Raw genomic sequence first — 21,561 nt, 5'->3', positions numbered from 1 at the left:
TGTCAAACACGTCAGGAATTTAAAGCCAATGTCTGGAGCATGTCAGTTGGCACACAGTACTTTTCCCAGAAGAGGAGCAGCTGCCTTTATTTCAAGGGTAACTTAAGCCACTGACTGGGGAGGAAGAAAAAAAAACAAAACCAAAAATAAACAAAAGAGCAGTTTCTTCCCTCACAGGCTCAGGTTCACACAAGCTTGCTCTCTGAACTGCTAACAGCTGGCTTCCTGAATTCCCTTCCTAACTGGCTGCTTCTCTTAACTTTCCCCAGCTGACCTTCGAGTTACCATTGTCCAATTCACCTTCTGCAAGGGTGGGTACAAACACCACCCCTATTCAACTGGCTTCTCAGTGAGACCACGAGACAGCTGCGTAACCAAAATGCCAAACAGATACAAAGCAGGAAAAGTCTTTGTATTGTCACGCCCTGTATGTTCAGTCACCCTCTCATATTGTACAACATTCTTTTCGCAGACCAGCGTCACAACAGCTTTCAGTCTACTGCTCCAGCTCCTTCAAACAGACCTTCTGTTCCTCAGAGGCCTCGCTGAAGGCCTTTGACCAAGAGGATGCCTCGATGAGGTTTTGTGCCTTCCTTTCAGAACAAGAGTTAAGCCTTGCCCCCACTCTCAGGAGCAAAGTCTTACAACGGTCAGTGTGATCTACCCTCACAGCCTGGAAGCAGTATGGTCACCTGTTGGATCATCCGTTCAGCCATGTCCAGTTTCTTACGCAAATCCTCCATATACAACTCCATAGCTGAGATCTTGGAAACCAGGCAGCGAATCTTCTCTGACAGCTCTGCATTCTGCTGCTTTATTTTCTCACTACTTTTGCTGAAACAAACCAAAATTAAAGCAGCATCACTGTATGTACTATGGGTCTGGTCAAGTACATGTCATACATTTACAATCCAGCTATATGTAACAGTAAGAATCACAGAAACATCACATCCAGTCGCTTTTTTTAAGTTGAATATCCAGCCTCCCAAGTCACCACCTGTGGTGCATGCCCCTTGTGATGTTTTGTGGCTCTACCGCGAAGAGCAGTGTTACTCTGCAGTAACAAGCAGTAAATGGACTTACCTCTGTTTGTACAGCTCCAGTTTCAGGTCTTCTCGCTCCTTCATTAACTCTTCATTACGCTGGAGAAAAAAAAGAAATGACTGATTCAGCTGCAGACTTCAGCAAAATACTTCACCTTTAGCAGATCAGCTGAAGTGGAAAGCATCAGAACTTTGGCAAAATCCTTCAGGACAGGTTTGCTTAGAACCTCCTGAATTTGCCAGGAATAAATCTGCTCAGCCTTTTCAAACACAATGCTACTAACTGAACGTGAGGTCATTTCTGCAGACTTCTGGGTTAATATCAATACTGAAGTGTCTGCTTGATGGAGACCCTCCTGAGACAAGGTCTCGGTGGCGCTCCTGTTGTGTGGAGCTGGCAAGACTAATGAAGTGAGGTGCCAGATCTGAAGACAGCAACTGAACCATATGATTAGTGGTCACAGAAACCTGAATGACATTTGCCTTGACCATGGAGAATACAGGGCTTTACAAGGTTAATTAACAATTAACAATGGTACTTTCTGCCTCTTCTCTGAGCAGGGACTACAGACTTTGCATTAGTGGATGGACAAGCAAATAGCCAAAGGCAGAGCTCCTGGTGAAGCATAAGCACAGGTGACTCTTACCTTCTCTGCCTGTTTTTCCTGCAGAGAGACGGAGGCCAAAGTACGTTCCAGCTCCAATTCCCTCTGGCGAGATGAACGTAAACGAGCAGCAAAGCTCTCGGCTTCTCCTGAACAAGTCAGAACAGAGCGAGTTGAGGCTGGACCACAAAGAACTTTTTGGAACTGGCTGAACAGCACTTTCTGCTTTGTCAACAAGCTCTTAAGGCAGCACAGAGCTTTGTAAGTCAGTAGACCTAGTTCCACCCCTGGCTCTACAGGTGGTTCACTAGCAGCTCTGGGCAGTAAAGCTCTCTGTAACTACCATCCTCACTTTGAGGGAGATGATGAAACTGCCGCTGCAGAATAGGCAATATGTTGGTTGGGATCTTTCTTTCTAATAGAAGAAGTTGCTCAAACTTGGTGCAGAATGAAGGGCTCGGGTAAAACCTACCTTTACACGATAGCTGTGTGGGAGTGAGGGTGGAGAAAAGGGAACTACGTTTTAAAAGGATCAGAAGAAAGTCAGAAAGGAACAGCCTGGGGTAGTCGCCGGGGCTGAACAGGGCTGACAAGGCTTTAGCGATGCACAAAAGAACCTCAACTGCCATGGGATCAACATGCTCCCACTTGGGGGCAGCTCTGGCAACAGAGGCAGCGATGGTGCCAAGTATTGCCCACCGAGGAGTCGCCGAGTGCTGTGAGCTGGCTGCCAGCAACTGTCATGCCTCTGGCTTGAAATTCACACTTTGACCAACAGCTTGAGCTGGAGTGCTCACAGTCAATTACCTGATTTCTCCTGTGCAGCTCGCTGAGTAGGTGCAAGTGCCGTCTGACACTCAGACTTCTCGGAAACTAGAATTCCAATAGTCTGGATATGAACCTTTGGGAAAGGAAAATCGGCTCAGCACAAAACTTCTTTGCTTGTAATTGCAACATCACTGTTGCCACAAAAGGCTAACTCAGTAAAGGTAAAGAGCTCGTGCAGTTAAGTACAGTCTGGCTGACTCCCAGTTTTCCTGAAGGAACACGCTCGCGGCTTCCCGAGTAAAGACTACGAATGGTCAGTAATCCAGAGAACAGCAGAAGGCAGGCAGTATGACTGTAATGGAGGCTCTGCCTCACCTGTAGCTGTTCCCTCAGCGCTGCTTGCTCTTTAGAAAATTTCTCTTCCAGCTCCTTCTTCTCCTGTATAAACAAATGATGTCTATTTAGCACAAAAATGTAGATAGGTAACCCTTGTTTTGTGTCAAACTAAAAAAGCAGTGATACATTGGTAGTACTTCCAGCATCGAAACGACAGCAGTATTTTTGAAGACATACTTCAGCCTTGCCTTATTTGAACGACTTCATTATTCATCCATCCTAGAATGGCAGTAACAGCACAGCACAGTCACTGCTAGCATAAATACGGTAGTGTTTGGATGCAAGCTACTGGCAAGGACTTGTATTCTCCTGCCTCCACCACAATCCTCTAAGACAGGAGTATTTAAACGTTTGCTTTTGTCAAAATAAGAACGCTATCTGCCAGGCAGGCCTAAAGCATGAAGTCAAAATATTCAAGCCTACGCTGCAAATGAAACTGAATCTAACACAAGACAAGACCACACATGCCTGTGCCACAGCCCACTACACTCTCTACTGCGCCAAGAACGAGATACTATTTTTCTGCCTGTCCAAAAACAGGACACACTTTACCTTCTCCAGCTGATCCACTGCCTCCTGGTTCTGCTGTTTCTGTGGAAGAAAATTGATGCACCAGTATCAAGAGAAAAGATTCTCATACATCTGAAACACATTTTCACTTCAACAAAGTAGGATACATGCCCAATTCATGCAAACAGAATTTCCACTGCCCTTTCTGTAGAGGACTAGGAAGTTCACCTTAGCTATTAAAAATAAGAGATCTGGAGCTGCCCTCACTAACGTGCTTTATATGCCAGGCATCTTTTTCATCGCTCAGTAGATTGCCACAGTTGTTCTCCAACACCGCTGCTGAAACCCCGCCATGTCTACATCTGAGCATCTACCACCTTCAGTTAAACTCGCATCCCCACATCTGTGCAACTGATCACAGTAATCCTGGTGTATTGGGATGATTGCCAGCAATGCTGGGTTTTTTTTAAAAACACCACCAATAAACAAAATAAAAACCGCAAAAAACCCAGACAAAAACATAGTCTTTTCCTTTAACTGAGACCTCAGACCTTTATTCCACTGAAGAACTGGCCTTAAGTCACGCAGAGCCGCACTTGTGTTGGCAGACTTCTGCAGGAGGTGGTATGAGAGCGCTGAAGCCAGATACAAAGAAAAGGGGTAATTCTGTCCTAGCCCATTTCCATCTTAGCGGTGAAGTATTTGGAGATTTGTTGTCCGTAGGTAATGCACCTTTAGATATGAGGTGAAGGAGACAAAGGTGGCCGCTGCCTACCCAGGCTGCCACACAACTGTGCTGCTGTGTTTGCTATTTGCTTGTTGTCTCCCTGACAGCTTCTTCACAGATGCCTCGTAACTAACTACATAAGCAGGAGGACTTTTTTGCCTTCCCAAAAAACAAGCATTGTCCAAGCTCTCTTTCTTTACTACTACTACTACTACTACTGCTTCAATGCATTTTGAAAGATGACTACAGATGGAAGAGCGATGAGCGAGAGGTTTTCATTCTAGCAATGCCCATGCACAACATAACCAGCAAAAGCAAAGGCAAGACCACAAATGCAGCAAAGGCCCTACACAGTTGCAGGCAAGCATAAAAGCAGGCACACAAGGAGAGGCTTGGGTGGGGAATGCACTATGCCAAGTTCCTCTGCAGCCCAGCTAAGACACAAAAAGAAACAGAATGGAACAAAAATAACCCAAACCCCAAAACCAAACAACAAGGGGGGGTCACGGGGTACACCGGGAAATGCTGAACTTTGCAAAAAGTGTACTTTTACAGAGGAACACAATGGGGAAAAGCATTTCACACAAGAAAGGCTCTTGTCAGACTGAAACAAGTCCACTTGGCTGCATTTCTTGCAGCGTTAAAGCTGAAGGCTCAAAAGCAGCAGCGGGAATCCATGCAGGTCACAGGACAAAGCAGTTCACTCATCGTGCCAAGAGAAGCTGAGGATATGATCAGAAACCAGCCCCAGACCCTCTCAGAGACCTACTGCTCCCACTCTGCCGATATCGTTAGATCAGCTCCACCACCTGCAGAAACAGGTTTTCACACTGCTGCCAGCACCAGAATTCTGTGTTTCAAGGATTCGGACAGGCGCAGAAATAGCTGTTTTATCAGGATGCTTATCATCCAGGGAAAGCCTGATGAGATCAACAGAGCACACTTAAATGGAAACAACAAAACTCTGTTTCTTGTTCCTCAGTTGAGCCAATACATTCACCAGCGGCCTTAGACTTTGAGCCCCTTAACAGGTTTTCCGTGCAGCTCATTTTGTTCCCTACAGAGTGCTGTGTAAGCAGCCTTCCTTGTGGCACTAGGAGAGAACCCATAACTTTGCAGACACCCAAAGGGCTTGGAGGAGCAGCAAGCACCATGTCAGACTGGTTGGTTGGATTGTTTCTTACCAGTTCCTCTATCTGTGTAACGAACTGCTTGTTCGTTAAGATTGCTGGAACCCAGGGCTACTGCCAGCTCCTGGTAACGTGTCTGATGGGCACATGCAGACAGGAGAAAAAGGAAGGAGCCGAAGAGGAGGAGGGGAGGAAAAAAGCAGTACTTAAAAAGGACAGAAAAATAAATCCTATCAAACTGTGATAATCAGATTCTCCAAACAAAACAAAAATCTACCGTTTCAACAAAAGCAGCTGAGACATCAACATATTTTATCCATTCTGCCAAGGCTTCATTTTGACGTAAAAGTGACTCAGAAATAAGAACGGCAGTTGAACAGAAGCCAGATTATCCCCAGTCCCCAAACTGGAAACACCTCCGATACCTGCCTCCCACTGTTGATCACAACTACCCGATGATAGCACAAGACAACACTAGACAGCAATGAACGAGAACTGTGCATTCAATTAGGTCTCGCTAACACTGCTGAAAGCAGAGTCCCAGTCAGTTACCAACAGTAGCAAATAAGAAAGGCGGGGGCTGGGGTGGTGCGGGGCAAAGATTGAGAACAACCTACTTCCATTTCCTTAATATTTGTGGAAGAAACAGCACTTTCCCCATTCACATATGATGTAGACTACAAGCAAAGCAGTCAAGTCAGCCAGTTTTATTCCCCAAGGCAACAAGTCACTACTACGTAAGAAGTGACAACCCTAATAACACTCCTTATAGAACCTTTCACTCCAAATTACCACACACAGAAAACATACTTTTCCGGGTAAGGACAGATGCAGACTCCCTCTGCCACAAGCTAATGTGAATGATGCAGGTTGATTTCCGATTCTTTTCCACTAAATCAAGAATACATCTTTCCATGAATACATGCTGTTCATTCATCCCACTCAGCTTTTCTTCCTACTGCTGAAAGTTTGCGTTCTAAACCAGGATTTTTTTGCTTCTCAATGCTTAAATACTATATTGTTTAGTAGGATGACTGCAGACACCTCTGAGATTGAAGAGTGTTTTCTTGAGCTGACTGCTTAAAGCTCCACATCAAATATCAAGAGAATTAATAGGACAAATGGATCAAAACGAGGCCGTACCCAAAAACATGGGGCAGTAACATGACCCAACTCTTCAAGTTCACACTCTAGATTAATGGCAAAGGACACACCAAGAAGCGAGCGAGGTCCAAGCCAGATGGTGGCCACTCTGCTCTGAAAAGCGCTACCTTCAGGACGTATCTGGGGAAAACAGAGGTCGCTGGATGCAGATTACGACAGAAAAGAACAGGTCAGTGACTACCTGAAAACTGGTAGGTTTTTGAGTCAAACTCAAACGCTCCCTGTAAATCTTGGTGAAATGTGCGGCACGCTATGAACCACAAGTTTAGAAGGAGGACATTTACCAACAGGCCAAACTCAGCGTGGCTGGGAGCAGGTGCCAGTGGCCCTCATGGAGCTATGAATCCCATGACTAGAAGAAACTAAACGGAAAAGGGCCAAAAACCTGTTTCTGGGCAGCAATGCAAGTTCTCATCCAGCCTTCGTGGGAGGACGAACAGCATCTGACGACACCTCTACCCACAGTGAACCCGACAACTTCATTTATCTTGTACAGCATCAGAGAGCCATGAAGACCCAGAGCAGTGATCTAGCGTTTCATGGCAATTTATTTCATCATCCAGCTCTGCTAAGCCATAATTTAAAACCACTACAAAACAAACGAGATAATCGTTTTCAACATTCAACCCCCCAATGTATCACAGCTCTTTGCAATGCCACCTGCAAGGGTTCCCTCCTACTTCAGTCACTTCCTTCTTGGCACTTCACAGGGAACCAGAAATCTCTCTCTTGGCATTCCCCGTCTACCTGCTCAGCACTTTTCTCGTGAATCGAGCAGCAAGAATACGGTAATGGTGAAGACATCTTAGGAAAGCAATAAAGTGGAAGACTGCAGAGGGAAACAAACAGAATTTTCTCCGTTTCTTTTTCGCAGGACAGATACTTGTGCTCTCAAGGAAAAACGTATGTTAGGTGCTCCTAGGAAGGTCAGGAATTCCCTTACTTCTTCCAGCTACAGGTCACCTCACCCTTATTGGTTCAAACACTCCTCAATATGAAACATCAGATGGACAAGAGGAATGCCTTCACCAGTACATGTCAAAAATGTTTCCTTCATTTCTTCTGGTCCAGACATTCTGTTTGCTTAATGCTTCAAGATGCAAAAAACAGTAATGTGCCTTAACCACAAGACCTTCCTTCTTCCTCCACCAACAGTTTTGAAATAAATTTAAAAAAAACCCAACAACTCAATAAACTATTTGAACAGCTGGATTTGTTGGAAACAGAGAGAATTAGGAACAAGACACTTCTCAGGAAATTATGCATCGTGAGGTTCTAATAACATAGCAAAAAAAAGTAATTCTGCTCAGCTTGGCACGCCATGCTTGATCCATTTGCTTTCGCACACGGAGTCCCGTTTTGCTGGGCTTTCTGTGTTTCACAGCCAAGAAAGCTGAAGTGGCTGAGATGGGAAGGGTCTGCCTCGCATGAAGACACCAATGGCAGCAGAAGCTCGTGCCAACAATCAGCTTTTCTGCCCTATTAGCATCAAGTGAGCTTCTGAACAGCATTTTCCTGACGCAGGATTTGTACAAGACGGCAACTGGAAAAAGAAACCTTTCATGCCATATTGCAATTCACGATCAGTTTTCAAATTATTTCTGAAACCCCAGACACAACGGTCCACATAACAGCCAATCAGATCAAAATGTATCTCTCCGTGCTAAGAAAATGAGAGCGGGGAAAAAACTGGCTCAGAAACTTTGTGCATTTCCAGAGTCTGTATTATACAGCCAGATCAGATGGTATACAAGCTTGTGATTTTAAAAGTTGTCAAACACATCAGGAATTTAAAGCCAATGTCTGGAGCATGTCAGTTGGCACACAGTACTTTTCCCAGAAGAGGAGCAGCTGCCTTTATTTCAAGGGTAACTTAAGCCACTGACTGGGGAGGAAGAAAAAAAAACAAAACCAAAAATAAACAAAAGAGCAGTTTCTTCCCTCACAGGCTCAGGTTCACACAAGCTTGCTCTCTGAACTGCTAACAGCTGGCTTCCTGAATTCCCTTCCTAACTGGCTGCTTCTCTTAACTTTCCCCAGCTGACCTTCGAGTTACCATTGTCCAATTCACCTTCTGCAAGGGTGGGTACAAACACCACCCCTATTCAACTGGCTTCTCAGTGAGACCACGAGACAGCTGCATAACCAAAATGCCAAACAGATAGAAAGCAGGAAAAGCCATCGTATTGTCACGCCCTGTATGTTCAGTCACCCTCTCATATTGTACAACATTCTTTTCGCAGACCAGTGTCACAACAGCTTCCAGTCTACTGCTCCAGCTCCTTCAAACAGACCTTCTGTTCCTCAGAGGCCTCGCTGAAGGCCTTTGACCAAGAGGATGCCCCGATGAGGTTTTGTGCCTTCCTTTCCGAACAAGGGTTAAGCCTTGCCCCCACTCTCAGGAGCAAAGTCTTACAGCGGTCAGTGCGATCTACCCTCACAGCCTGGAAGCAGTATGGTCACCTGTTCGATCCTCCGTTCAGCCATGTCCAGTTTCTTACGCAAATCCTCCATATCCAACTCCATAGCTGAGATCTTGGAAACCAGGCAGCGAATCTTCTCTGACAGCTCTGCATTCTGCTGCTTTATTTTCTCACTACTTTTGCTGAAACAAACCAAAATTAAAGCAGCATCACTGTATGTACTATGGGTCTGGTCAAGTACATGTCATATATTTACAATCCCGCTACTCGTAACAGAATCACAGAAACATCACAGCCAGTCGCTTTTTTTAAGTTGAATATCCAGCCTCCCAAGTCACCACCTGTGGTGCATGCCCCTTGTGATGTTTTGTGGCTCTACCGCGAAGAGCAGTGTTACTCTGCAGTAACAAGCAGTAAATGGACCTACCTCTGTTTGTACAGCTCCAGTTTCAGGTCTTCTCGCTCCTTCATTAACTCTTCATTACGCTGGAGAAAAAAGAAATGACTGATTCAGCTGCAGACTTCAGCAAAATACTTCACCTTTAGCACATCAGCTGAAGTGGAAAGCATCAGAACTTTGGCAAAATCCTTCAGGACAGGTTTGCTTAGAACCTCCTGAATTTGCCAGGAATAAATCTGCTCAGCCTTTTCAAACGCAATGCTACTAACTGGACGTGAGGTCGTTTCTGCAGACTTCTGGGTTAATATCAATACTGAAGAGTCTGCTTGATGGAGACCCTCCTGAGACAAGGTCTCGGTGGCGCTCCTGTTGTGTGGAGCTGGCAAGACTAATGAAGTGAGGTGCCAGATCTGAAGACAGCAACTGGACCATATGATTAGTGGTCACAGAAACCTGAATGACATTTGCCTTGACCATGGAGAATACAGGGCTTTACAAGGTTAATTAACAATTAACAATGGTACTTTCTGCCTCTTCTCTGAGCAGGGACTACAGACTTTGCATTAGTGGATGGACAAGCAAATAGCCAAAGGCAGAACTCCTGGCGAAGCATAAGCAGAGGTGACTCTTACCTTCTCTGCCTGTTTTTCCTGCAGAGAGACGGAGGCCAAAGTACGTTCCAGCTCCAATTCCCTCTGGCGAGATGAACGTAAACGAGCAGCAAAGCTCTCGGCTTCTCCTGAACAAGTCAGAACAGAGCGAGTTGAGGCTGGACCACAAAGAACTTTTTGGAACTGGCTGAACAGCACTTTCTGCTTTGTCAACAAGCTCTTAAGGCAGCACAGAGCTTTGTAAGTCAGTAGACCTAGTTCCACCCCTGGCTCTACAGGTGGTTCACTAGCAGCTCTGGGCAGTAAAGCTCTCTGTAACTACCATCCTCACTTTGAGGGAGATGATGAAACTGCCGCTGCAGAATAGGCAATATGTTGGTTGGGATCTTTCTTTCTAATAGAAGAAGTTGCTCAAACTTGGTGCAGAATGAAGGGCTCGGGTAAAACCTACCTTTACACGATAGCTGTGTGGGAGTGAGGGTGGAGAAAAGGGAACTACGTTTTAAAAGGATCAGAAGAAAGTCAGAAAGGAACAGCCTGGGGTAGTCACCGGGGCTGAACAGGGCTGACAAGGCTTTAGCGATGCACAAAAGAACCTCAACTGCCATGGGATCAACATGCTCCCACTTGGGGGCAGCTCTGGCAACAGAGGCAGCGATGGTGCCAAGTATTGCCCACCGAGGAGTCGCCGAGTGCTGTGAGCTGGCTGCCAGCAACTGTCATGCCTCTGGCTTGAAATTCACACTTTGACCAACAGCTTGAGCTGGAGTGCTCACAGTCAATTACCTGATTTCTCCTGTGCAGCTCGCTGAGTAGGTGCAAGTGCCGACTGCAACTCAGACTTCTCGGAAACTAGAATTCCAATAGTCTGGATATGAACCTTTGGGAAAGGAAAATCGGCTCAGCACAAAACTTCTTTGCTTGTAATTGCAACATCACTGTTGCCACAAAAGGCTAACCCAGTAAAGGTAAAGAGCTCGGGCAGTTAAGTACAGTCTGGCTGACTCCCAGTTTTCCTGAAGGAACGCACTCGCAGCTTCCCGAGTAAAGACTACGAATGGTCAGTAGTCCAGAGAACAGCAGAAGGCAGGCAGTATGACTGTAATGGAGGCTCTGCCTCACCTGTAGCTGTTCCCTCAGCGCGGCTTGCTCTTCAGAAAATTTCTCTTCCAGCTCCATCTTTTCCTGTATAAACAAATGATGTCTATTTAGCACAAAAATGTAGATAGGTAACCCTTGTTTTGTGTCAAACTAAAAAAGCAGTGATACATTGGTAGTACTTCCAGCATCGAAACGACAGCAGTATTTTTGAAGACATACTTCAGCCTTGCCTTATTTGAACGACTTCATCATTCATCCATCCTAGAATGGCAGTAACAGCACAGCACAGTCACTGCTAGCATAAATACGGTAGTGTTTGGATGCAAGCTACTGGCAAGGACTTGTATTCTCCTGCCTCCACCACAATCCTCTAAGACAGGAGTATTTAAACGTTTGCTTTTGTCAAAATAAGAACGCTATCTGCCAGGCAGGCCTAAAGCATGAAGTCAAAATATTCAAGCCTACGCTGCAAATGAAACTGAATCTAACACAAGACAAGACCACACATGCCTGTGCCACAGCCCACTACACTCTCTACTGCGCCAAGAACGAGATACTATTTTTCTGCCTGTCCAAAAACAGGACACACTTTACCTTCTCCAGCTGATCCACTGCCTCCTGGTTCTGCTGTTTCTGTGGAAGAAAATTGATGCACCAGTATCAAGAGAAAAGATTCTCATACATCTGAAACACATTTTCACTTCAACAAAGTAGGATACATGCCCAATTCATGCAAACAGAATTTCCACTGCCCTTTCTGTAGAGGACTAGGAAGTTCACCTTAGCTATTAAAAATAAGAGATCTGGAGCTGCCCTCACTAACGTGCTTTATATGCCAGGCATCTTTTTCATCGCTCAGTAGATTACCACAGTTGTTCTCCAACACCGCTGCTGAAACCCCGCCATGTCTACATCTGAGCATCTACCACCTTCAGTTAAACTCGCATCCCCACATCTGTGCAACTGATCACAGTAATCCTGGTGTATTGGGATGATTGCCAGCAATGCTGGGTTTTTTTTAAAAACACCACCAATAAACAAAATAAAAACCGCAAAAAACCCAGACAAAAACATAGTCTTTTCCTTTAACTGAGACCTCAGACCTTTATTCCACTGAAGGACTGGCCTTAAGTCACGCAGAGCCGCACTTGTGTTGGCAGACTTCTGCAGGAGGTGGTATGAGAGCGCTGAAGCCAGATACAAAGAAAAGGGGTAATTCTGTCCTGGCCCATTTCCATCTTAGCGGTGAAGTATTTGGAGATTTGTTGTCCGTAGGTAATGCACCTTTAGATATGAAGTGAAGGAGACAAAGGTGGCCGCTGCCTACCCAGGCTGCCACACAATTGTGCTGCTGTGTTTGCTGTTTGCTTCTTGGCTCCCTGACAGCTTCTTCACAGATGCCTCGTAACTAACTACATAAGCAGGAGGACTTTTTTGCCTTCCCAAAAAACAAGCATTGTCCAAGCTCTTTCTTTACTACTGCTACTACTTCAAAGCATTTTGAAAGATGACTACAGACGGAAGAGTGATGAGCGAGAGGTTTTGATTCTAGCAATGCCCATGCACAACATAACCAGCAAAAGCAAAGGCAAGACCACAAATGCAGCAAAGGCCCTACACAGTTGCAGGCAAGCATAAAAGCAGGCACACAAGGAGAATCTTGGGTGGGCAATGCACTATGCCAAGTTCCTCTGCAGCCCAGCTAAAACACAAAAAGAAACAGAATGGAACAAAAATAACCCAAACCCCAAAACCAAACAACAAGGGGGGGTCACGGGGTACACCGGGAAATGCTGAACTTTGCAAAAAGTGTACTTTTACAGAGGAACACAATGGGGAAAAGCATTCCACACAAGAAAGGCTCTTGTCAGACTGAAACAAGTCCACTTGGCTGCATTTCTTGCAGCGTTAAAGCTGAAGGCTCAAAAGCAGCAGCGGGAATCCATGCAGGTCACAGGACAAAGCAGTTCACTCATCGTGCCAAGAGAAGCTGAGGATATGATCAGAAACCAGCCCCAGACCCTCTCAGAGACCTACTGCTCCCACTCTGCCGATATCGTTAGATCAGCTCCACCACCTGCAGAAACAGGTTTTCACACTGCTGCCAGCACCAGAATTCTGTGTTTCAAGGATTCGGACGAGGTGCAGAAATAGCTGTTTTATCAGGATGCTTATCATCCAGGGAAAGCCTGATGAGATCAGCAGAGCACACTTAAATGGAAACAACAAAACTCTGTTTCTTGTTCCTCAGTTGAGCCAATACATTCACCAGCGGCCTTAGACTTTGAGCCCCTTAACAGGTTTTCCGTGCAGCTCATTTTGTTCCCTACAGAGTGCTGTGTAAGCAGCCTTCCTTGTGGCACTAGGAGAGAACCCATAACTTTGCAGACACCCAAAGAGCTTGGAGGAGCAGCAAGCACCATGTCAGACTGGTTGGTTGGATTGTTTCTTACCAGTTCCTCTATCTGTGTAACGAACTGCTTGTTCGTTAAGATTGCTGGAACCCAGGGCTACTGCCAGCTCCCGGTAACGTGTCTGATGGGCACATGCAGACAGGAGAAAAAGGAAGGAGCCGAAGAGGAGGAGGGGAGGAAAAAAGCAGTACTTAAAAAGGACAGAAAAATAAATCCTATCAAACTGTGATAATCAGATTCTCCAAACAAAACAAAAATCTACCGTTTCAACAAAAGCAGCTGAGACATCAACATATTTTATCCATTCTGCCAAGGCTTCATTTTGACGTAACAGTGACTCAGAAATAAGAACGGCAGTTGCATGGAAGCCAGATTATCCCCAGTCCCCAAACTGGAAACACCTCCGATACCTGCCTCCCAGTGTTGATCACAACTACCCGATGATAGCACAAGACAACACTAGACAGCAATGAACGAGAACTGTGCATTCAATTAGGTCTCGCTAACACTGCCGAAAGCAGAGTCCCAGTAAGTTATCAACAGTAGCAAATAAGAAAGGGGGGTGGGGTGGTGTGGGGCAAAGATTGAGAACAACCTACGTCCATTTCCTTAATATTTGTGGAAGAAACAGCACTTTCCCCATTCACATATGATGTAGACTACAAGCAAAGCAGTCAAGTCAGCCAGTTTTATTCCCCAAGGCAACAAGTCACTACTACGTAAGAAGTGACTACCCTAATAACACTCCTTATAGCACCTTTCACTCCAAATTACCACACACAGAAAACATACTTTTCTGGGTAAGGACAGATGCAGACTCCCTCTGCCACAAGCTAATGTGAATGATGCAGGTTGATTTCCGATTCTTTTCCACTAAATCAAGAATACATCTTTCCATGAATACATGCTGTCCATTCATCCCACTCAGCTTTTCTTCCTACTGCTGAAAGTTTGCGTTCTAAACCAGGATTTTTTTGCTTCTCAATGCTTAAATATCATACTGTTTAGTAGGATGACTGCAGACACCTCTGAGATTGAAGAGTGTTTTCTTGAGCTGACTGCTTAAAGCTCCACATCAAATATCAAGAGAATTAATAGGACAATTGGATCAAAACGAGGCCGTACCTGAGAAACCAGGCCATTGAGTTGTTCAGACAACTGGCGGAGACTTTCTGTTGATGATAAAGACCTGGGAACAAAAGAAGACCTTCTGATGACAATTTCTCCCAGAGAACTGCCCCAATCAGAACAGCACTGGGGAGGTATAAAGCCTTGATTTGTTGGGATCCTGTTGCAAAGCTGTTTGATAAACACACACAGACACTCACCTGTTCTCATCCAAAGCATTTTTATGATCCTCAGCTTCATGAATCTGTGGATTGAAACACAAAAACTTACAAGCCTGTAAAAGAAGATGGGAGTCACATTGGTGAATGTTGTCACTAAGACTTGATTACATCTGGGCTCAGATTCCACAGTAGCAGTAATTACTGTTTCCCAGAGAAACATGAGCTTAAAACCACCACCTCAGTCCTGGCTTACACATAATTTCTGAGCGCTGTGAGCCCAGGTTTCCTGGAATGGAGAAACACTAAACGGTACAGGCTTTATGTGTGCTGTTACTATTTACCAGCATAATCAACACTTCGCTTTGCTGGAAAAAAACTGAACTGAATCTTTAAGTACCGAAAGGAAACACAGATTGATCTAACTGGAGACCTGTCTTATTAAGGGTACTCCCTGCTAACAGGAGAGAAAGGGAAAGAAAACAGCTCTGGAAAATGCAGGGGCACGTGCATGCTAGTGCTCTCTCTGCTCTCACAGAACATGACTAGATGCAGAGTGGAGAATGTAGTGTTTTTAACTGGAGAAAATCTGAACTAGTCGTCTCATATTTATGAAGATCATCTTTCTCAAAAAAACCATGCTATCACAAACCAATATTCAATGATTCAATAACAATAGTCATGATAATTCACAAACCTGTGTCAGCTGCACGCTCCCAGGAGCAGACAGAGCAGAACGACAATTAGGTAGACTGTCGCTGTTCGATAGCACAGGGACATTGGGAGCAAGCTGTTCAGCGCTACGAGTGGCAACATCACTGTCAAAGTATGCCTGTCACAAAACACATCGCAGGAATTACAGCCTTCATGCAAAATGAACAAACGCACGTCAAGACGTCACCTTGTGATCTGCCTGTGAAAACTAGATGTAAACAATCAATCATGTAAAAACATGTGGAAGGGAACCTGTGTTCTCCCCAGAGCAAACAGGTGACTGCGTCAACCCACAAACAAACACTGTCCCAGACCTGTGCCCTCTCAGAGCCAGTCTGAAGAACCAGCGTCCCATCATCAAACTCCCTGCTTTAACATGGGGCAGTTAACGTCACCCAACTCTTCAAGTTCACACTCTAGATTAATGGCAAAGGACACACCAAGAAGCGAGCGAGGGCAAAGCCAGATGGTGGCCACTCTGCTCTGAAAAGCGCTACCTTCAGGACGTATCTGGGGAAAACAGAGGTCGCTGGATGCAGATTACGACAGAAAAGAACAGGTCAGTGACTACCTGAAAACTGGTAGGTTTTTGAGTCAAACTCAAACGCTCCCTGTAAATCTTGGTGAAATGTGCGGCACGCTATGAACCACAAGTTTAGAAGGAGGACATTTACCAACAGGCCAAACTCAGCGTGGCTGGGAGCAGGTGCCAGTGGCCCTCATGGAGCTATGAATCCCATGACTAGAAGGAACTAAACAGAAAAGGGCCAAAAACCTGTTTCTGGGCAGCAATGCAAGTTCTCATCCAGCCTTCGTGGGAGGACGAACAGCATCTGATGACACCTCTACCCACAGTGAACCCGACAACTTCATTTATCTTGTACAGCATCAGAGAGCCATGAAGACCCAGAGCAGTGCTCTAGCGTTTCATGGCAATTTATTTCATCATCCAGCTCTGCTAAGCCATAATTTAAAACCACTACAAAACAAACGAGATAATCGTTTTCAACATTCAACCCCCCAATGTATCACAGCTCTTTGCAATGCCACCTGCAAGGGTTCCCTCCTACTTCAGTCACTTCCTTCTTGGCACTTCACAGGGAACCAGAAATCTCTCTCTTGGCATTCCCCGTCTACCTGCTCAGCACTTTTCTCGTGAATCGAGCAGCAAGAATACGGTAATGGTGAAGACATCTTAGGAAAGCAATAAAGTGGAAGACTGCAGAGGGAAACAAACAGAATTTTCTCCGTTTCTTTTTCGCAGGACAGATACTTGTGCTCTCAAGGAAAAACGTATGTTAGGTGCTCCTAGGAAGGTCAGGAATTCCCTTACTTCTTCCAGCTACAGGTCACCTCACCCTTATTGGTTCAAACACTCCTCAATATGAAACATCAGATGGACAAGAGGAATGCCTTCACCAGTACATGTCAAAAATGTTTCCTTCATTTCTTCTGGTCCAGACATTCTGTTTGCTTAATGCTTCAAGATGCAAAAAACAGTAATGTGCCTTAACCACAAGACCTTCCTTCTTCCTCCACCAACAGTTTTGAAATAAATTTAAAAAAAAAACAACAACTCAATAAATTATTTGAACAGCTGGATTTTTTGGAATCAGAGAGAATTAGGAACAAGACACTTCTCGGGAAATTATGCATCGCGAGGTTCTAATAACATAGCAAAAAAAAGTAATTCTGCTCAGCTTGGCACGCCATGCTTGATCCATTTGCTTTCGCACACGGAGTCCCATTTTGCTGGGCTTTCTGTGTTTCACAGCCAAGAAAGCTGAAGTGGCTAAGATGGGAAGGGTCTGCCTCGCATTAAAGACACCAATGGCAGCAGAAGCTCGTGCCAACAATCAGCTTTTCTGCCCTATTAGCGTCAAGTGAGCTTCTGAACAGCATTTTCCTGACACAGGATTTGTACAAGACGGCAACTGGAAAAAGAAACCTTTCATGCCATATTGCAATTCACGATCAGTTTTCAAATTATTTCTGAAACCCCAGACACAACAGTCCACATAACAGCCAATCAGATCAAAATGTATCTCTCCGTGCTAAGAAAACGAGAGCGGGGAGAAAACTGGGAAAACAAGAAGGAACAGAATTCTCCTTTTTCAGAACAGGACTAAAAGTGCAGACCCAGGTAGGCCTTCACCGCAAGACCAAATGCCAGCTCAGCAACAGCACTGGACCACCCATCTTCACCTCACCCTCCAGTGTGAAACCAGCCTCTTTCTCTGTGGTCTAACTTAAACTGAGCTTACGAGCATTCACTGAAAATAATCCCCGTGACACGAGCAAAACTCCAGTCGAAATACATGCTTTCTGATGCTAGGCAGGCACACCCAGCACCCTCAGAGCTAACGGTATGTCACGTCACTCGGGTTCTACCGGTACGCAACCTACACGTACAAGCTCCAGCTGGAGGGACTTTCAGCTTTTCACCCTGTCTGCTGGACAGAACGGCTGCTGTATTATCACACAAAAAAAGGAGAAAAGGAATACAAAGGCAAACCAGAGTGAACTCCATTCCGTCTTGCAGGTTTCACTGCATCTAACTGGTACCCCTGGTGATTACTATAGTTACGCTTATTGATAAAAGACGCACGGATATGTAGTAAATAGGAGTTACTTTACGACAACTGAACTGAAACAATGGTAGGAAAATAAGCTACCAAAATGATGCAAGTGGAACGAAAATCAGAGCTTTGCTACAGCAACAGTGGAAGACAATTCTGGGCTACCAAATGTGACTTCCCTGAGCTTCTATCACAATTTGGTCAAGCCTTACATTTAAATAAACTGCCTGAAAAGAATTTTTTTTAAAAGGCTGGGGTTTTATGTTTGTGCCTGAACACGTTTCTATTGCTTATTGGCATAGTTCCCGCCCTTTCCTCTTCAGAAGCCTGGCAACATGAAGACGCTAAAGCCTGTAAACGCTTGACTCAAAGGATCTGACTTCCTGCCCAAACCTATTTAAACCCAGTACTGGAACTTGCCAGACTGTACATCCCCTGCGCAAGTTTCATCGCCTGCTGTAAAACGGGTTGGCAGGAATAACTAGACAGCTTCCTCAGGGCAGCTGCTTGCCTGGAGATCAGCAGAGTCATGCCCTTCCGAAACAAGGCCCTAGGAAATACAGCAACGACACGCACAGCGGGAGAAATACAGACTAAGAAAACACTGCCTCTCCCTACTGCACTTGCCCTCAGCAGCTCAGTTAGTTTATCGCCTCACCCCACATTCCTCCTTTTCCTCAAAGCTCAGCTGTCTCGCGGAAGAGGTTTTGACAAGGTTCACTTTTTCACACGTTCAGTTCGACACAACCCAGAAGGGCGCAAGCACTTTACGAGCAATGGAAACGCATGCTAACAACTAGCTCCATGTTAATAAGAACAGCAACAGAACTCAAGCAACTGACAGCGGGTATGTCAGGACAAGGCTCCACCCAAGAAATCGAGGTCAGTGTAAACAGAACCTGAAGCATGCAGTAGGGAGAGCGAGTCACTGCGAGGGACACGAGCACTGCCTCACCTTCCCCCTGTCCAATGAGGGTATGGCTACCCCATTGGAGCGCTTCAGGTCCGACACCGGCACCTTCAGAATGTTCTGAATCTGAAGGAGGTGAAAGAAAAGGGGGAACGGCTCAGAAAAGGACAGAGAGAAAGTGTCGATCAAAGGGAGCCAAAGAAACCGGCATCCTCCGGCTGGCCAGGAGCACGCAGCTCAAAGGAGCAGCTCTGGGCACACCCAGGGCTGCGTGACAGCACCGCATGATCCCACACGGCTTTGGCACGTACCCTGAGCTCTAGTGTGCACCTTCCAGCAGCGGTAGCTGCTAACTATTGTGGCACGCTTCGCGTGCTGGCGATACAGGCAGCTGCGCCAGTCATCTATTACACCCGCATAACCATTTCCCGGCTCTAGTCACGTTGTTCAGAAAACCAGAGAACAAGGAGGTAGCAAATGAGCTGGGACAAAGACCGAGGCACTCACATTCTCTGGAGGCTGCTGGTCATCGCCCGTGGGTGTCTCGGGCCGACAGTCATCTTTAGTTTTGCGTTTTTTCTTAGTTCCTGCAGCTGCTCCAGGGCTATTTTTCTGCTGATACTCCTTCAGCTGTGAAAAATAATAATAATAATCTGTAATCCAAACAGAATATGCCTTCTGTGAGAACGACGTCAACCCCCCAGCCCCAACAAGAGAAATGCTCTTCAATGAGTTTGTCACCCGGGGGGAAGAAAAATAAAAATCAAAACACGTCCAAAAAAAAGGCTAAAGTAAGATCTAATGTGACGAGTTTACGACAAGAGGCTCAGAGCTGCAAACGTTCCACTTCTGCATACAGCTAAGAGTTTTTGGGAAACGACTTGATACTCCATCCTGCAACTAAAAGGAGATGAAAAGAAGTATCTTGGGGTGGGGTTTTTTTAGCATTATAACTAAGAGCATTGAGGAAAAATGAATAAAGGGCAATTAAATCTGAACATTAAGTGAAACATCAACACCTGACAGTAAGATCTCCCACTCTGTGAAAGACTTTGAGAAGGAAAAGTACAACCCTTACAGACAAATGCCATGTTAATACAAGCAGCGTAGTCACTGTGAACTAAGGGCAGAAGCAACCTACAACGGATTTTTCAATCACACCCACTTCACCCCGGAAAAGCTAGTCTGATAAGCCATTCGCTTGAATTCGGCTGGGTCTTCCGAGCCGAATCGTTCGTGCTCCAGCAGGGTGAAGCCCCCAGCCAAGCAAGCCCCAGGCAGTTCGGTCAACTGCCCCTTTCCCCAGCCCGCAGCCCGGGCCGCGCCTCGGCCTCCAGGTGGGGAAAGAAGGACCCATTATTGGCAGAATTCCAAAATGGAAGCCCGAACCGCTCCGGGACACTTTCCCCTACCTAGGACTTTCACATACGCCGCTGCGGCGGCCGGCCGGGGAGAAAATCAAGGTGGGGAAATCAGTAAAATGAGACCAAAAAACCCAAAAAAGGGTGTGGGGGACGTCGGGGGGGGGGGGGGGGGGAACCGCCAAACCGAACCCGGCAGACCCCCAGCACCGCCGGCCCAGCCCGCCCCGGCCCCCGCCGCCCCTCACCTTCTCCTCGCCCGCCACCCGCCTGCTCTGCTCGCTGCCGCCCGCCCCGCGTCTGCGCCGCCTTAGCTTCGCCCACCAGCGGCAGCAGCCAGGGCCCGCCCAGCCTGCGCTGCCGCCCTGGAGGCCTGGCCCATCGCCGGGCTCCGCCTCATCGCCGGGCTCCGCCTCATCGCCGGGCTCCGCCCGCTCCGGCAGGGCGCCGGGCTGTGGCTCATGGCCGGGCTCTACCGGCCGGGGCTCGTGGCCGGGCTGCAGCCCATCTCCGTGCCCCGCCGGGCCCGGCAGCTCAGCTTTTCCCTCGTTCACTTGAGGAGCACGTGCCACCTTGCAGTGCCTGCTCCCCATGTTGGAGCCGGCACCGCCCGCTGCTCGGGTGACAGCCCGGACCGCCCGCTGCTCGGGTGACAGCCCGCACCGCCCGCTGCTCGGGTGACAGCCCGCACCGCCCGCTGCTCGGGTGACAGCCCGCACCGCCCGCTGCTCGGGTGACAGCCCGCACTGCCCGCTGCTCGGGTGACACCTGGCTGCCCGGCGTGCCCCACCCAGAGCTCACCTGCAGCTTCCCGGCGACGTTTGTTCCCCAGCGCTGACGGCACAGTGGGCCCTGTCGCTGGGAAACTCCACTTCCCAGCGTGCCCCGCGGCGCGGGCCCAGGAGGTAGGAGCCGTGTCCCCGCTGCCCTGTCCCCGCCGCGGGCCGTGCCTGCGCTGAGGCGGCGCGGCCCGGCCCCTGACGCGGCGCCGCTCTGCTCTGCCAGGGCCTCCGGTGGCGGCCGGCGGAGCGCCGCGGCCGGCTTCAGGTCCCCGGTGAGGCCCTGCGCGGCCTGGGGGGAGCGGGCCCTGCTCCAGGGCTGCCCCGGCCGCCGTCTGTGGCCTGCCCCGTCGGCACGGCACGGCACGGCACGGCCGGGGGTGTGTTTTCTTGGGGGGGAGCTGCCGGCCTCGCCCCCCGGCGCTGCCTCCTCCTGGCAGCGCCTCTGAACACCGAAGTGGTGGGGTTTACGTTTTTATTTTCACCTGACGCTGTAAATCTACAAAATGCCGAAGAATATGATGGGGGGCGGGCTAACGTTACAGAAACCCATCAATATTTTACCTGAGCTCCCCCCCTCCCTGCCCAGGAGACGCGCTTTTCCTTTTTTTTCTCCTCTTTTATCCACTTTTATCCACTG

At 47.2% G+C, this 21,561-nt stretch overlaps 1 protein-coding gene and 1 long non-coding RNA gene across 3 annotated transcripts in view; both read right to left on the bottom strand.

Moving 5' to 3' along the window:
- LOC130154650 (golgin subfamily A member 2-like) overlaps positions 1-21,561 on the bottom strand; it is a 72,183-nt gene that overhangs the window by 2,699 nt on the left and 47,923 nt on the right. The gene's annotated exons all lie outside the window — the stretch shown is intronic.
- LOC130154659 (uncharacterized) lies at positions 5,272-20,968 on the bottom strand. Of its 2 annotated transcripts, XR_008823813.1 has the most exons (6): positions 20,944-20,968; positions 19,289-19,411; positions 15,276-15,410; positions 14,621-14,664; positions 14,418-14,481; positions 5,272-5,315 (listed from the first exon to the last, which is right to left on the bottom strand). It is a non-coding gene; the product is annotated as an uncharacterized LOC130154659 (long non-coding RNA). The 2 variants fall into 2 exon arrangements; XR_008823812.1 differs by lacking the exon at positions 5,272-5,315 and having other exon boundaries at positions 13,958-14,481.

Source organism: Falco biarmicus, chromosome 9 (genome assembly GCF_023638135.1).
Source record: "Falco biarmicus isolate bFalBia1 chromosome 9, bFalBia1.pri, whole genome shotgun sequence".
Taxonomy (NCBI): Eukaryota; Metazoa; Chordata; class Aves; order Falconiformes; family Falconidae; genus Falco; species Falco biarmicus.
This window is presented reverse-complemented; position numbering and strand designations above follow the sequence as displayed.